General features: G+C 43.2%; 1 long non-coding RNA gene across 11 annotated transcripts in view; it reads right to left on the bottom strand.

Moving 5' to 3' along the window:
• The window catches only part of LOC103348706 (uncharacterized), a 57,872-nt gene extending 43,350 nt beyond the window's left edge, over window positions 1-14,522 (bottom strand). Inside the window, exons 1-5 of one of the 11 annotated variants that reach the window (XR_016231697.1) lie at window positions 13,270-14,522; window positions 9,289-9,383; window positions 2,523-2,634; window positions 555-635; window positions 363-424 (exon numbers count right to left, since the gene is read on the bottom strand). This is a non-coding gene — a long non-coding RNA (uncharacterized LOC103348706). The remainder of the gene's footprint in view (window positions 1-362; window positions 425-554; window positions 636-2,522; window positions 2,635-9,288; window positions 9,384-13,269) is intronic. The other 10 variants (XR_016231694.1, XR_016231690.1, XR_016231688.1 and 7 more) reach the window with 10 other exon arrangements.
• Window positions 14,523-14,777: the final 255 nt, after the last annotated feature.

The raw sequence follows: 14,777 nt of genomic DNA, 5'->3' as shown, positions 1-14,777 counted from the left end.
TAATTATTATTATTGATAGAGTTAGACAGTGAGAGAGAGAGAGACAGAGAGAAAGGTCTTGCTTCCATTGGTTCACTCCTCAAATGGCCACTATGGCCGGTGCTGTGCTGATCCGAAGCCAGGAGCCAGGTGCTGCTTCTTCCTGATCTCCCATGCAGGTGCAGGGGCCCAAACACTTGGGCCATCCTCCACTGCCCTCCCGGGTCACAGCAGAGAGCTGGACTGGAAGAGGAGGAACCAGGACTAGAACCTGGCACCCATATGGGATGCCGGTGCTGCAGGCAGAGGATTAACCAAGTGAGCTACAGTGCAAAATCTGAAAACCACAACTTTTGGAGAAGGGGTACTCAACTTGTACTTACTACTCTATGAAAGTCTTGAGAGGTGGTCACTCTTGCCTTCATTTCATATCCATCAGACGAAACTGAGGAGGAAAGATGTTGTAGAGTAAATTAGCTAGAAGCCACTTTAGCATCTTCTGGCACAGATCACATGGGCTTCCACTGGATGACCAAGAATGTTGAAGTCCAATATCTAATAGCTATGGACATTACCTACGTGCTAAAGGAACTTTTCTTTCATGATGGAAGTACTGAGCAGATGGAGAGAAGAGGCTGCTTACACAAACGAATGGCCTCAAGAGGAAGAAAAATGAGAAAGACGAGAATAACAGTTGTTACTTAAAAAGTCATTTGGTAAGAAAGGAATTCAAACACATATAGCAAGAGATCATTTTTTCTGGAAATATCAAAATAATGACTGCAGTACAACCTTATCAGATTCACATGACTTCAAATAATTGTTGGAAATTGATAGAACTGATTAAGTATTGCTTTAAGATCATCAGCATGATAAATGTAATTTATTTTTTAAAGGGAACATAGAAATCTGCATGCTGGGAATAGAAAATATTTATTAGAATTTTGTTACCACAAGTAGAATACTGCATTCAGTTAAGTATGGCTCACCTATGGATTTTATATTCTGCTAAAATTATAAAGAAGTGATACTAACTTGAATTATTAGAAGTAACTTGTAAACAATTCTGCATATGATCTTTTGACATCTTGTTCAATCGTTGATCGAAGTTCTTTATCTTGGAAAAATTTATTCCAAAGATTGACATAAGAAGAACAATTAATCTTATGTAAGATCACATTTTTGTTGACTTTTATGATTTTAATTTAGTAATTTTTAAAAATTTGAGAGAAAGAGGCAGGCAATTCACTCCACAAATGCCAGCCATGACCAGGGCTGCCCACGAGTCAGGGGCTCAATCCAGGTCTGTCCTGGGAGGCAGGAACTCAACTACGTGGACCATCACTGCTACCTCCTAGGTTCTGTATTAGCAAGAAGCTGAGTCAGGAGCCAGATCCAGGAATACAAACTCAAGTAGTCCACTATGGGTCTCAGGTGTTTTAAATGGCATAAGATACCACTGGGCTAAAACACCTGCCCTGCTCCAATTTACTAATTTAAATGACTAGAGTTACCCTTCCCTGAGTTGTTTTGTATTTCAGATAAAAAACTGAGCTTACGATAATTTTTATTAAAACACAGTTTAATCTCAAAAACACATCTTTATTCTAACATTTTTGTGAGTTTCTTCTTACTGCTTATATTTTTAAAAATGTCTATTACCTTATTAAGTGAACATTATTTTTCACTGGTCTATACTTGCTCCTACCCCTAAACAACAGAAAGGATTACAGTAGGACCCATTTGCCAAGTGGCCCCAGCTTGAATCTGACCTGAATAACCAGTGCACTATGAAAGGCATGTACTGTGTTCTATAAAGGTTTTATGATAGGTTGTGAATTCAAGGAAACTTTTAAAAGTTACTTGAGGGGCCGGTGCCATGGTGTAGTGGGTAAAGCTGCCAACTGCAGTGCTGGCATCCCATGGGGGTGCCAGTTTGAGTCCCAGCTACTCACTTCTGATCCAGATCTCTGCTATGGCCTGGGAAAGCAGTAAAATATGGCCCAAGTTTTTGGGCCCCTGCACCTGCATGGGGAAACCTGGAGGAAGCTCCTGGCTCCTGGCTTCATATCAGTGAAGCTCTGGCCATTGCAGTCATTTGGGGAGTGGATCAGCAGATGGAAGTCCTCTCTCTCTCTCTCTCCTCTGTGTAACTCTTTCCAAAAATAAATAAATCTTTAAAAAGAGTTACTTGATATTTTATGCTACTGTACCAAGGACTGTATTATACTAATTATATACATAATTGGGGGAAAATTCTTCCCATCTTTTCAGGTAAATAGAAATTAGAGCAGCAGCAATTGAAGAAGTTACACAATATCTTGAAAGCAGACTCCAGTCTTCTGGAATATGAGTAGAGGCAGGTCTGATCTTTTTCCTGTATTTTTTTCTCCCTGGGAGTTAGGCTTTTGTCTGCTCTCATGAGGAAGAAAGGCTTCCTCAGCCACCCTGTCCCCTGGAGCCTTGGCAACCTGGCTCTGGTGTCAACTTTATGCTCGCCTGTTACCCTCCTTCCTATAAACCCGGGGGACATCTCTTGGCACCTTTCCACAGAAAGAGCTCCTACACCTCCTCCAGTACACTGTCGGGTAATTTCCATCAGGAATCAGCATTACAGTTGTCACATCCTGCGGGACAGCAACTGGGGCTGAGCACCTAGAAGGAGAAATGAAAGGGACAGGAGACACAAAGATGGCAGCAAGACAGGTGCCGATCAAGCTGAGACTTTATTTTTCAACCACACACTTATATATCATAGAGGCAGGGTGTCGGGTGGGGGAAGGAGGGGGAGCTTGTCTTGTAGCTGCAATGCTAGTGCAAGTAGGGGAAAGGCTACAAGGTCTTAAGGCATGAGGTCACACAAGGTTGCATTATCAGTACTATCTGGTCTGGCCTGTCTAGCCCTGTCTTTCCACTAAGAGGTCACATGCTGTTGGTCCCCGACATATCCCCCTTTCTTATCAATTAAACAGAAATGGCTACCGGTTAGGCCCAGCGTGATGAGTGAGCAGTGCCTATCTTAGGAATTGATCCAGAGCTCCAGCACCTCTTACCCGTCATTGGTTATCCTTGCCAGTCCCCAAGGACTCCTGTCTTAGGTGGATGAGGTTCTGGGAAGGTGCCCTTCATTGGCTTACTGCTCATTTTATTGATAGGCCTGGGGCCCTTCCTGAGCTCCCAACTGCGGCAGCGGCAGACCGAAGGGGAGAGTTAGTTGTTGGAGGGACCGTGACCTCATCGGCCAGACTTCACCAGCCAGAGAGAGATAACGTTTTCCATGGGATCTTCCATGGCCAGACTTTGGTAATGTATTTGAATTGGTCTGGCTGCTAAATTATCTACTTGCTGTTTGATAAAAGTCATCAGGTTATTGAAAAGACAAGGACCTACAGATAGTATAACAAGCAAACCAACAATGGAGCCTAAAAGCGGTAGCAAATAGGGAAGCAGTCCATTCCATCCCGTCCAAAAGGGATTTTCAGCCATGGCACGTCGACGACGCTCCAGATCTTCTTGAAGTGTTTTGATTTTATCGTGAACAATGCCAGATTTGTTAGTATAAAAACATTTTTCCTGTAATGCCAAGCAAATACTTCCCTGTTCGGTGGTAAGCAAGTCTAAGCCTCTATGATTTTGTAGAACCACTTCCACTAGGGAATCAGTTTGATCTTGAAGATCCTGGATGGTGGTAGACAGGGTTTGTACATCTTTAATAAGTTGCTGGGACAATTCTCTATATTTTTGGACCGCAATTCCCAGCCCTGTGGATCCTGTAACCACAGCTGTGAAAATTCCCAATGTGGCCAATAAAGGAATAAATTGAATAGCTCGCTTTTGTCTCCCTGCGATATAATCAAGCAAGAGGATAGGAACAGGGATATTTCCATCAATAATTTCTACATTGGGAAGAAGCATAGCATGCATGCAACTACCGGTCCAATTTGTTGGTAAAATGGTATAAGCTAAATTATTCCTACATACAAAAACAGTGGGGTGCTTTACAAAATTGTTTAAATTTAGTACTGACATAAGCAGGACCATTATCTATTTTAATTTTAACAGGTTTTCCCAATACAGAAAAGGCTGTGATAAGATGCGAGATAACGGCCGGCGCCGTGGCTCAATAGGCTAATCCTCCGCCTAGCGGCGCCGGCACACCGGGTTCTAGTCCCGGTCAGGGCGCCGGATTCTGTCCCGGTTGCCCCTCTTCCAGGCCAGCTCTCTGCTATGGCCAGGGAGTGCAGTGGAGGATGGCCCAGGTGCTTGGGCCCTGCACCCCATGGGAGACCAGGAAAAGCACCTGGATCCTGGCTCCTGCCATCGGATCAGCACGGTGCGCCGGCTGCAGCGGCGGCCATTGGAGGGTGAACCAACGGCAAAAGGAAGACCTTTCTCTCTGTCTCTCTCTCTCTCACTGTCCACTCTGCCTGTCAAAAATTAAAAAAAAAAAAAAAGATGCGAGATAACATCTTTAGCAGCTTCTCCTGTGTGGGGGGAGGCAAAGACAAAGCCACTACAGGTGTCTTTAGAGACATGGAGATACTTTAGTTTGCCAAATTTTGGGAAGTGTGTGACATCCATTTGCCACAGTTGATTAGGGAGAAGACCACATGGATTGACTCCCAAATGCGGTACAGGTTGGCTTGTAACGCATGAGGGACATTTTTTGACTATTTCACGAGCCTGTTCTTGTGAAATTTTACAAAACAAATGGACAGATTGAGCATTTAAGTGATGCAACCTATGCAAGTTTTGAGCTTTCTGCACTGATCCCACAGTTGTGGGGAAGGTAAGCCTTGTAGCAGCATCTGCCTGGGCATTACCTTCTGAGAGTGATCCTGGTAGGCTTGTGTGTGACCTAATATGTCCCAAATAGAAGGGCTGTTAACTTTCTCATATTAGCTTTCGAATTCATATAAACAAGGGCATAGCATTGGAAGTTTTTTAAGGAAAGGAGAAGTTTCAAGCAATGGAATGGAGTGAGCTACATATACACTATCAGTATAAATATTTACAGCCTGACTGGAAAACTGTGTAAAGACTTGAAGTATGGCATACAGCTAAACCAACTAGGCTGACTGATAAGATGCTTTAAAAACATGGGAACGGTTATCTGCCACGAAGGCAGCCATTCCATTGGAGAACCCATTTGTAAACACCATAACAGCCTTTGGAATTGGGTTATTTTTTGTATTTTTGGGGAAAACAAAGGAATAGGATTGGGCAAACTGTAACACGGGGTCATCAGGGAGGTGATTGTCAATGACTCCCATAAATCCTGACATGGCTCTTCCCCAGTCATCAGAAGTTTGAAGAAGGAACTGAGTCTGCTCTTGGGTATATGGCACTACTATAACATTGGGGTCTTTTCCGAAATATTGGCGGGAAAGGAAGCGAGCCTTGATGATTATTGAAGCAACCTGAGCAAATATACTGTAATTACCTTAGATGAGGAAATGGGGAGATGAACCCAGAAAAGAGGTTGACCCTTTTTATTGGACATGAGGGGTTTTTGCCAAAAAACTCCAGTGGGCATATGTGGTGTGGCTAAAACTACAAAAAGCAGTATAAGAAATCTGTGAAACAAACTGTTGGCTGATGGCTTGCGCTACTTGGTTTAATGCGTCTCCTGCAGCAGGGGTGAGCTCGTGGTGGGAAGAGGGATCTGGGTCTCCTCACAGAATGTCATTGAGGGGTAAAAGGACAGATATTTTTACATAGGGCCTGAGCCATTGAATATCTCCTAGAAGTTTTTGGAAATCATTAAGGGTATGGAGGCAATCCAAGCGGAACTGGATGCGGGGCACAAAAACCAATTCCTGTTGTAATTTTAAACCTAAATAGGTAAAGGGGTTTTGTAACTGGACCTTATCAGGAGCAAGGGCAACAAAGGCTTTAGAAAGTGCTGTAAAGCAATCTTGTAGGTCTGACTTGTTCTGAGCCGCCAGTAAAATGTCATCCATATAATGCAGAATATAAATGTGAGGCCAGCATAAATGAACTGAGTCCACTGCCTATGCTACAAACTTTTGACAAAGGGTGGGGCTATTGGCCATTCCCTGGGGCAAGACTTTCCAATGAAATCTTTGTATCTGTCCCTGGAAATTAACACGGGGGAGGCTAAAGGCAAAATAAGGACGATCATCAGGGTGTAGAGGAATAGTGAAAAAGCAGTCTTTGAGAGCTATAATTATTTTGTAATAACCATTTGGGATGGCCACGGGGGTTGGGATGCCAGGTTGGAGGGCTCCCGTGGGTGCCATGACCTTATTAATGCTGCGTAAATCCTATAAAAGGCACAATTTACCAGATTTTTTCTTTATGACAAAAATGGGTGTATTCCAGGGAGAATTGGAAGGCTCTAGGTGTCCAGCCACGAGCTGCTCCTGTACAAGCGCTGTAGCGGCATTTAGCTTTTCTTGAGTAAGCAGCCACTGATCCACCCAAACAGGAGTTTGAGTATTCGATGTGATTTTATCTGCATGGGGTACAGGAAGGCCAGTGGCCATTACTAAAAATCCGAATATTTGAGCCCATGTCTATTTGTTTTAGAGGGGGCTGTAATAGGTTGAGTTATGCCCTGTCTCATTTTTCCAAGTCCTGTGCCAGGCACATAATCCATGCGCAGCATTTGTTGTGTGACCACAGCATTAGGGCTGCACAGGATAACTTCCATTTGGGAGAGAATGTCATGTCCCCACAGGTTAACAGGGAGGCCTGGTAATACAAAAGGAGTCACAGTGCCCTGATTGCCTTCCTTATCTTTCCAGTGTAATACCCTTGAGCTGATTTGGGGGTTATTGGACTGGCCTATACCTCGCAAATAGGTGAGAGATGCGGTCAGCAGCCAATGGGCGGGCCAGTGATCTTGAGATATGACTGTGGCATCTGCCTCTGCATCCAAAATGCCCTTGAAATCCTTTCCTTCAATAGTAAGGGTTAACACAGGCTTATTTTTTGTAATTGGCTGGACCCAATAAGCATCTGAGGAGCCCAAAGGGGTAATGCCTCGGGGCCTGGAAGAAATTGAGGATGTACTTCCAGTAATTAAAGGCAGAAGAACCAGTTGTGCTAGACGGGTGCCCTGTGGAACGGCAGCTACTCCACTGATAGCGGCTGCTATTAATTATATTAATGTAATTAATAATAATAGTTACAATTAATAATTAATTATATTAATACCGGGAAAAACTTGAATGCCTTTAAGGGTGGCTGACCCTCGGCCAAGAAGAAAAGCACAGGTACCCGAAGGCAAGGGGCCCGCACCCCTGTAGGGAATCTAATATTGTATCGGAGGCGGCACAGAGGTCCAGTCCTGTGCTACCTGGGGTTGCTCATTGTAGGGAAGCAATTGTTGAGGTAGTTGCTGAGCCTGAGGCTGGGAGGGGACAAACTGTACTGCCCCAGGGTTTGTCCTTTGAGAAACCGGGGGCCAGGGGCTGGCCCTTCTTGGAGTTTTCCCAGGGGCTGGCCCTTCTTTGAGTTTTCCCAGCAGGCGAGGAGGGAGGGGCTGGCCTGAAGAATTAGTCTTTGACCTACATTCATTTGCCCAGTGATAACCCCTATGACATTGGAGACATGGGGTGGAGGGGAGTGGCCTGCCTGGGAGAGTTGGAGCCAGGCCTTGGGCCATGGGCCTGTTTGTAAAGGCGGTTGGACATTCACAGGCAAAATGTCCAGGCTGTTTACAGGCGTAGCAAGTGGAGGTCCCCTTGGAGGGATTTTGGGTCAATTTGAGTGTGGCCCCAATTGCCAAGCCCATGGCATGGGCCGATCCCACACCAGCGCAGAGCCTTACATATTCTGAAAGATCACCCTTATGTTTATGAGGCTAAAGAATACCTTTACAAGCTGGGTTGGCATTTTCAAAGGCGAGGTGCGTAACAAATGCACTTCCATTTTCTCCTGGGCTAACTAGTCTCTCAGCTGCAACATTAAGGCGCGAGACAAAATCACTATAAGGCTGGTCGGGCCCGTGCTGAATCTTAGCCAAAGAGGTAGTGACTGCTCCCCTTTGAGGAAGCTTTCTCCAAGCCCCTAGTCTGGCAGTTTTAATTTGCGCTAGAAGTCCATCGGGGAACTGGGCCTGCGAATTGTTAGAATTATACAGGGCATCTCCCAAAAGTTTTTTGAGGGTCCAATTTTTAGATGAAGTTTTAGCAAATTTGAACATAATCAGCTCTCCACAGGACATAGTCACCTCTGCTGAGAGCAGCTCTGGTGAGGAAGTCCCAATCATTAGGTGTAAGCCACCGGGCACTCTGACTTTCCAATAAGGCCTGAGTATATGGGGCAGTGGGACCATACTGGGTGCAAGCAGTTTTAAGTTTTTCAATAAATCTGAGACTAAGTTTTTTATAGGGTGGCAGCTGTCCATTGTCAGGTCCCTGATTGGGGACCTGGTCTTCCTCCTCCGACCCAGGTTCCTCACTATCTTCCCCATAGTGGTGGGACAAATTCTCAGACTCTTTTTCCCCATCAGCGGCAGGCCCAGAGTGACTTTCGGCTTGTCTCCTGGTTACAGGGAAAGCTAGAAGGGGTTGGGTTTTGGACCTAACTTTACCTTGTTTAGGTTTTGTAAGGGGCTGCTCTAAGGCAAGGTGGTGGAGCTCCACATTGAGGTATTTTATTTCCTTAAGGAGATGGATGTGCTCTCGTCTGTGTTGAAGTGACTGTCGCAAGGCCGACAAGTCAGGCACAGGAGGGTTAAGGTCATAGAGAGCAGGGGCACAAATGGGAAGGTGCAGGTACGGCAGGGGATTTTTAACATTTTGGGGCCAATTGGAATTATGATCGTGCACGACCTCTTCCCCTAGAACAGCTTCCTCGTCTGGGTCTGATTTGTCTCAGATTGCAGGATATAACTGGCTTGTCCCATTGGGAGGGGCCGAAATCGGCTCCTTGATTTCATCTTTGGGGTTATCATCAGTGGAGGGTATATCCAGAATGACAGATGGGCATTTAGATGCAGGTTGGGAGGATTGCTGTAGTGTCTCCTCACCACCCCTTATCTAGGTGACGGGTTTTTAGAATGTCATTAATCAGGTTCCAATATGAAAAAATCATAATAGGCACTTTTGCAGGGCCAAAGGTTTCATGAAAATCCTTTAAACAACTTCCAAGTCTTTCCCACTTGATCTTGTCAATTGTTCCTTCCTTGGGGAACCAGGGACACAATCTTTCTACATACTCAAAAAATGCCTTTAGATCCTTATTTTTAACCGAACTCCTTGTGTCTTGAGGGCCTCCCTCAGACCCTAAATGAACATTTCCCGTGACGATAATGCCTGCCCCATAGCCGTCACTTACCTTGTGCCGTCTTCACTCCACAGCGTTGACCGATGCTAATGATCTTGGGTGGGCAGTTTTCTGATTGAGAGGCAAAAAGAACCTGGTGGAAGGAGCTTGATAATAATCAGGTGGGCTTTAAAGCCTTGTAAATTATGAGGCCCAGACCTATATCTCTTCACATAGGGTACATCCTAAGGGAGGTGTGAATCTCCTTGGGGAAGGCACCATGTTGACTTTCATTACCTAGCTGGCCTGGGAGGAGAGTTGGCCAGGTAAAGGCAGATGGCATCTCTAACAGGAAATTTACAGTTCTGCCTGCAGTGTTGCTGACCCTGGTTGGCTGTCCCCTCAGCTGTGGTGGTCACTTTGGAAGCTGGGCTGAGTGAAGGGCTTTTTAGCTTAGAGTCAATAAGATCTGTGGCCCTGACCTGGGCATCCTTCGACTCCAGGGCAGGTCCATTTCCAGTGATCCAACTCTTGGCAGAGCTACCAGGGCTCTTCACAAGCTGACCTCTGCTGAAGCCCAGGCTTTCCACATTGAAAGCTACTGCAGTAGACTGGCCTGTTGGGTCTCCTTGAGGGCAGATCACTGTACAGAACAGCCATTAATAGGCCTGCCACCCATTGCTTCTGATGCCTAGCTTTCTTTTCCTCCTGGTTTTTGTTAAAGCAGACCAGAGGATGCAAGTGAAGGGGGTGTTCAAGTCCCATCTCTAATCTTCAGTGGACTAAACTAGAAGTCTATAGTCACAGGCATGTTCTGTAGTAGTTTATGTTGAGGCAGACAATGCCCATGAGGAAAACTATATTCTCACTTTAAAACTTTCTTTCCCTTTGTTCTGAAAGGGAGGCTTTTCTGTTTACTGTTTACCTTGATGATGGCGAAGTAAATCTAGCTAAGAAATTATCATTTAAGCTCTTATTTTGGCTATGCTATTACAGAAATGTGTTAGCCATCTCTTTTATAAGATCTAAAATCAAATTTTGCATCTTGGAGATTCCTTCATAATAGAATTAGTTTCCTACCTCAAAGAGAATAGAGAAATGAAAGAACAAGTTGGGCTTAGACTAGAGAAATAGGGGTGCCAGTCCCAGATTGCTTACTGACAATAGCAATATCACATGAAAACTTAGAAAGCAGTTTTAACCATTAGATAACTTAAGAAAACATTTACCAGAAGGCCCAATGCCTTCCATAAATATTAATGAACATATTTGGAAACATCTCTTAAATATCTAACATGATGTGGCTTGTTTAACCAGCAAATTTCAGCACAAGCATATAAAATGTTTTCAGTTTTTATTAACAAGTTTAAAACATATGATACAGAGATTCAGGTCACATGAATTAAAGTATATCTTTGAATTATTTTAGCTGTTTAAATTTATGGACAATTTTATCTATAAGCCAATTAAAATAAAATTTTTAGTAATTTTCCCATGTAGACATACAGTATGTATGCACATATAACATAACATACTAGACCAATATAGCAATTTTAATAATTTTTTAAAAAATTTAACTTCTGTTTATAAATTACCAATTGATTTGAATTGCTTTTTCACATACTTTGTCACAGTTGGTACCTCTAATATATTATTGGCTTCATCTGGTTACAGAGTCATCCCAAAGTACTGAATACAATACATGTGGCTGGAAAAATTTCATCAGAACCTATAGGAGGACAGCTAAACACACAGAACCAACAATGCTTTAGTTTTATGAGCAACAAATCTGATATATAAAATTGTGGATGACAGAGCTTTAAGTTGTCACATTTAAAATTATAAACTCATTAACCAATTTGCTTACTTCACAGTATTTTTGAAAGCATCTGTAGGATTTTACAAAGCATTTAACCCTTTTAGGCCTCTGGGGCTTTTTCCTAAGGTAACTATTGTGTCTAGTAACACAAGATGGTTAGACTTTTTCATTCTCAGACATTTGTATTAATAGCATTTTATATTATAGAAACTTAAAATTTAGTACCACTTCACATCTTGACAGTACTTTTAATATAGTCCAAATAGCCTGATTAGTTGGTGTCTCTACAAGATGAGACATAAGTCCTTTGATTTTTTCAGTTGGGCCCAAACTGGAAAAACCAAAGTCCAAAATTTACTGAAAATTTCAAAGTCCAAATTCTTTGAGATTTTGATTTTTGATTTTTTGAATACTTGTCAAGAATGTCAAGAAGGCTCAAAATCCAAAATATCTGGTTGAAGTAAGATTCTTTAACATCATGACATAATATAGACCAAATTTGATCATTGTTACAAGGTAATTATTTAGATGTTTGAAAAGAAGCACATATTTAAATAACCCATAGCTGTTAATAAAAATTCAGCTGTTTTTAAACAATTAAAATTTGACATCAAGAGAATATAACAGATTACTTTAACACACTGCTTTAACAGAGAATCAGATTTTAATTCTATATCCAAGAGAAATAGATTAGTATACTTGCGATGTTTTCCTTGACTTACATATCCAAATTAAGATTAAGGTACTTTAAACAGTGTTGAACTATTTTCAGACAGTTTATAAACTAACCCAAATAGTATTTTATAGAATATAACATGTAGAGTATACAAAAGTTTTACCCAATTTAAATTAGCAGTTACATCTAAATGACTTAGGATGCTGATATATTTTTATCTGAATTGAAATTAAAATTGCATTTATCTAAAACAAGTACTAATGACCCATTGCTGTTTTATTGAGTACTGATTACCTGGAAACCTGTTAAAATAAATTGCAAAATAAGTTCAGCATTTTACAAAGCAATAGTTTGAAAGATAGTGGTATTTCTAAATTTAAAGAAAAATTTACAGTGAGCCAGATCCATGCAGGAAACCTGATTTTCCTATCTGCATGATGAAACAAAGAGCCATCAGAAGAGAGGGATATCTAATTTTGTTTCTCAATAAGCAGGGAGCCCAAAAGGATGGGACTACCATTCCCTTGCTATTCTTATGGTAAGACTGGGACAAGAGGGACAAAAGACCAGTCGGAGACAATGGAGACAGCCATTCCCAAACTGTTTAGACAGAGATAGGAGACAATGGAGATGGCCATTCCCAAACTGTTTAGACAGAGATAGTAGACTTTGCCTTTGAGGAATAGATAAGCAAGGGGATTGAGAGAAGATGGAAGAGATTGCAGTGGAGGTGGGAGCAGAGGTTGCCCCCGCCCCCTGGAATTTGGCAGGAGGGGGAGGTGAGGACACAGCTGCCGCATGGGGGATAATGGCGCTGAACTTCAGCCGCTGAGGCCTCAGGAGGCAGCTGAGCTGGCGCCTGTAGATTGGAGCAATAAGGAAGTTCATCTGCAGGATAACAGGATCCGGGCAGAAGAAAGGATTTTTTGCTCAGGCTTATGCCCCCTAGTGTGAATCTTGGAGACCAGAAGTACACAGGGAAGGTTTAGTTCGAAGATAGGAAAAGGCTTGAACGTATGGAATCCCCTTCCATTTTCCCGAAGGCTCACGGAAGTGATAAAGATGTTATCAGGGTCAAACTACTCTGACTTCCGATCCCTCAGGGCCAAATGCGCCACCATAGAGGGGCTGCTTTTGAGGGCTGGGGCCAATTTGAGAGGGACCATATTACCTAAAAGGCAACCAAGAGGAGAATCAGATGGAACACGGGAGGAGGAATTTCCCATGGTGACTCAGAAGGTCAGATTAGTGGACAGCAAGCGTCCTTGAAGTCCTGGTCGTCTGACTAGGAGAGGAATGGGAGCAGAAGGTGGGGTCGTCACCCAAGTGCCCACTGGAGCCCAGGGCCTAGCCTGTAGAGAGGCGAACAGATGGTGTCGTCACTCACACCCACTGTTGCCTGGACACAGTGTCCGTAGACTAAAGGACTTAAGTAGAAGTAGGAGTGGTGGCTAGAGTTCAGTGCTACAACCTTTACGAGAGTAGTCAGGCGAGTATCCGACAGTAGACCACCACTCAAATAGCAGTTGCTGTGAGGAATTTTCGTCCCGTGTCTTACCTCAAAATTTGGAAAGCCGATGTGTGGATGGAGGTCGCGGAGCGTTCGGTGGCTTGGAAAGAGTTCCAGAGATGTGCTTCACGACCGGCAAAAATCCAGGACCCCAGAGCACTGGGGGACGCTGGATTACCAATATGAGGCTATCCGAGTCACGGCACCTTTGTTATATCTTAATGTTAGCAGTCGCAAAGCACACCGGACACCGGAGTAAGGGAAAGGGTTTATTGGGGAACACCCAACAGACCGGAGTGAAGGGGCGGCGAAGGAAAAAAGGGGGAAAGAGAATATAAGAGAGAGAAACAGAGGAGAGGAGCTATCAAGGAGAGAAGAGAGAACAGAGAAGAGAAGAGCAGAGCCAAGAGACCAGAGGAGGAGGCTAGAGAGAGGAACTGAGAGAGAGCAGGAGACAGGAGAGAAGGGGCAAGAGGGCACATGTTCAGCAACAGGCCCTTTTAAAACTTTGCCTGAGGGCGGGCAGGGAAGTAGGAGCAGCCAATCCCATTAGGCTGGGGGTGGAGCCTGGCTCAGGTAGCTGGGCCATGCGGCCAACTGCGCCAGTTTCCTAACAGAAGTCATTTTAGAAACCAGTCTAAATCCCAATTAATTCATTTTTGGAGAACAAAAGGGGCTACTATTTCAAAGCAATTAAAAAATAGCTGCTGATTATCATTACCAGTTTTGATAACCAAAGGTTCTTCCCTTCCAAAGACACTAACCCAATTTCCTTCTATTTCTCCTTGTTGCCTTGACTTTTGGGCTTTTAAGCAAAAGAATTGTGAAAAATTCTTCTGATCCTCTATTTATGAAAGGACAGGATGACGAAATGAAGGCACTTGACACAGTAAGAACCTAAAAGCTAGTTACCCCCTCCCTTTCCTGCCCAACTCAAGAGTTTCTGCAAACATTTTTTGGAAAACATCTAAGTGTTGCTTTGATTTTTGCACCATCCAAAGAAGAAAAGATGGTTATTTTATCATCACCAGTTACTCAGGACTAAGGTGGCTCATCTCATTAGTAAATATCCTGTGAAAGATAAACAGGAATGGCCAAATGACTAGGAGCGAAGTCTCTTGGAAAATTCAGCGATCCCCTTCATGGGTAATCTTCCAGGGCATCAGGTCATGTGTTGATCTATTGCAATCACAAACTGTAAATAAATATTTTCTTCTTACCTTCCAGCAAATGCTGCAGAACCTGCTGCTTCTCAGCTGCCCATGAATCCCCTTCTGCCTTATTGTTGCCAAGTAATTGTTGTTTACAAGTAGTTCTTCCCATTCTTTCCTACAGGGAAGAAACCAAAGCATGGGAATCCCTTTGTTAGAATTCTTCTGTTTAGAGAGGAACGCCACAGGAAATTAATTTTAAACAAGCCTAAAAAACACAACTTTTAAAACATGTATATTTAATTGTGTACTGTTTCTGAATGCATGGCTCTTTTTGGACACAGTTCTCCTATAGATTTAATGAGTATGTAGATAGCTATAATTATGCCAGTGACTGAAATTCAT

The sequence above is a fragment of the Oryctolagus cuniculus genome, chromosome 3 (assembly GCF_051225735.1).
Source record: "Oryctolagus cuniculus isolate XC-2025 breed Fujian yellow rabbit chromosome 3, ASM5122573v1, whole genome shotgun sequence".
Taxonomy (NCBI): Eukaryota; Metazoa; Chordata; class Mammalia; order Lagomorpha; family Leporidae; genus Oryctolagus; species Oryctolagus cuniculus.
Note: the sequence above shows the minus strand (reverse complement) of the source record. Positions and strands in the feature narration are given on the sequence as shown.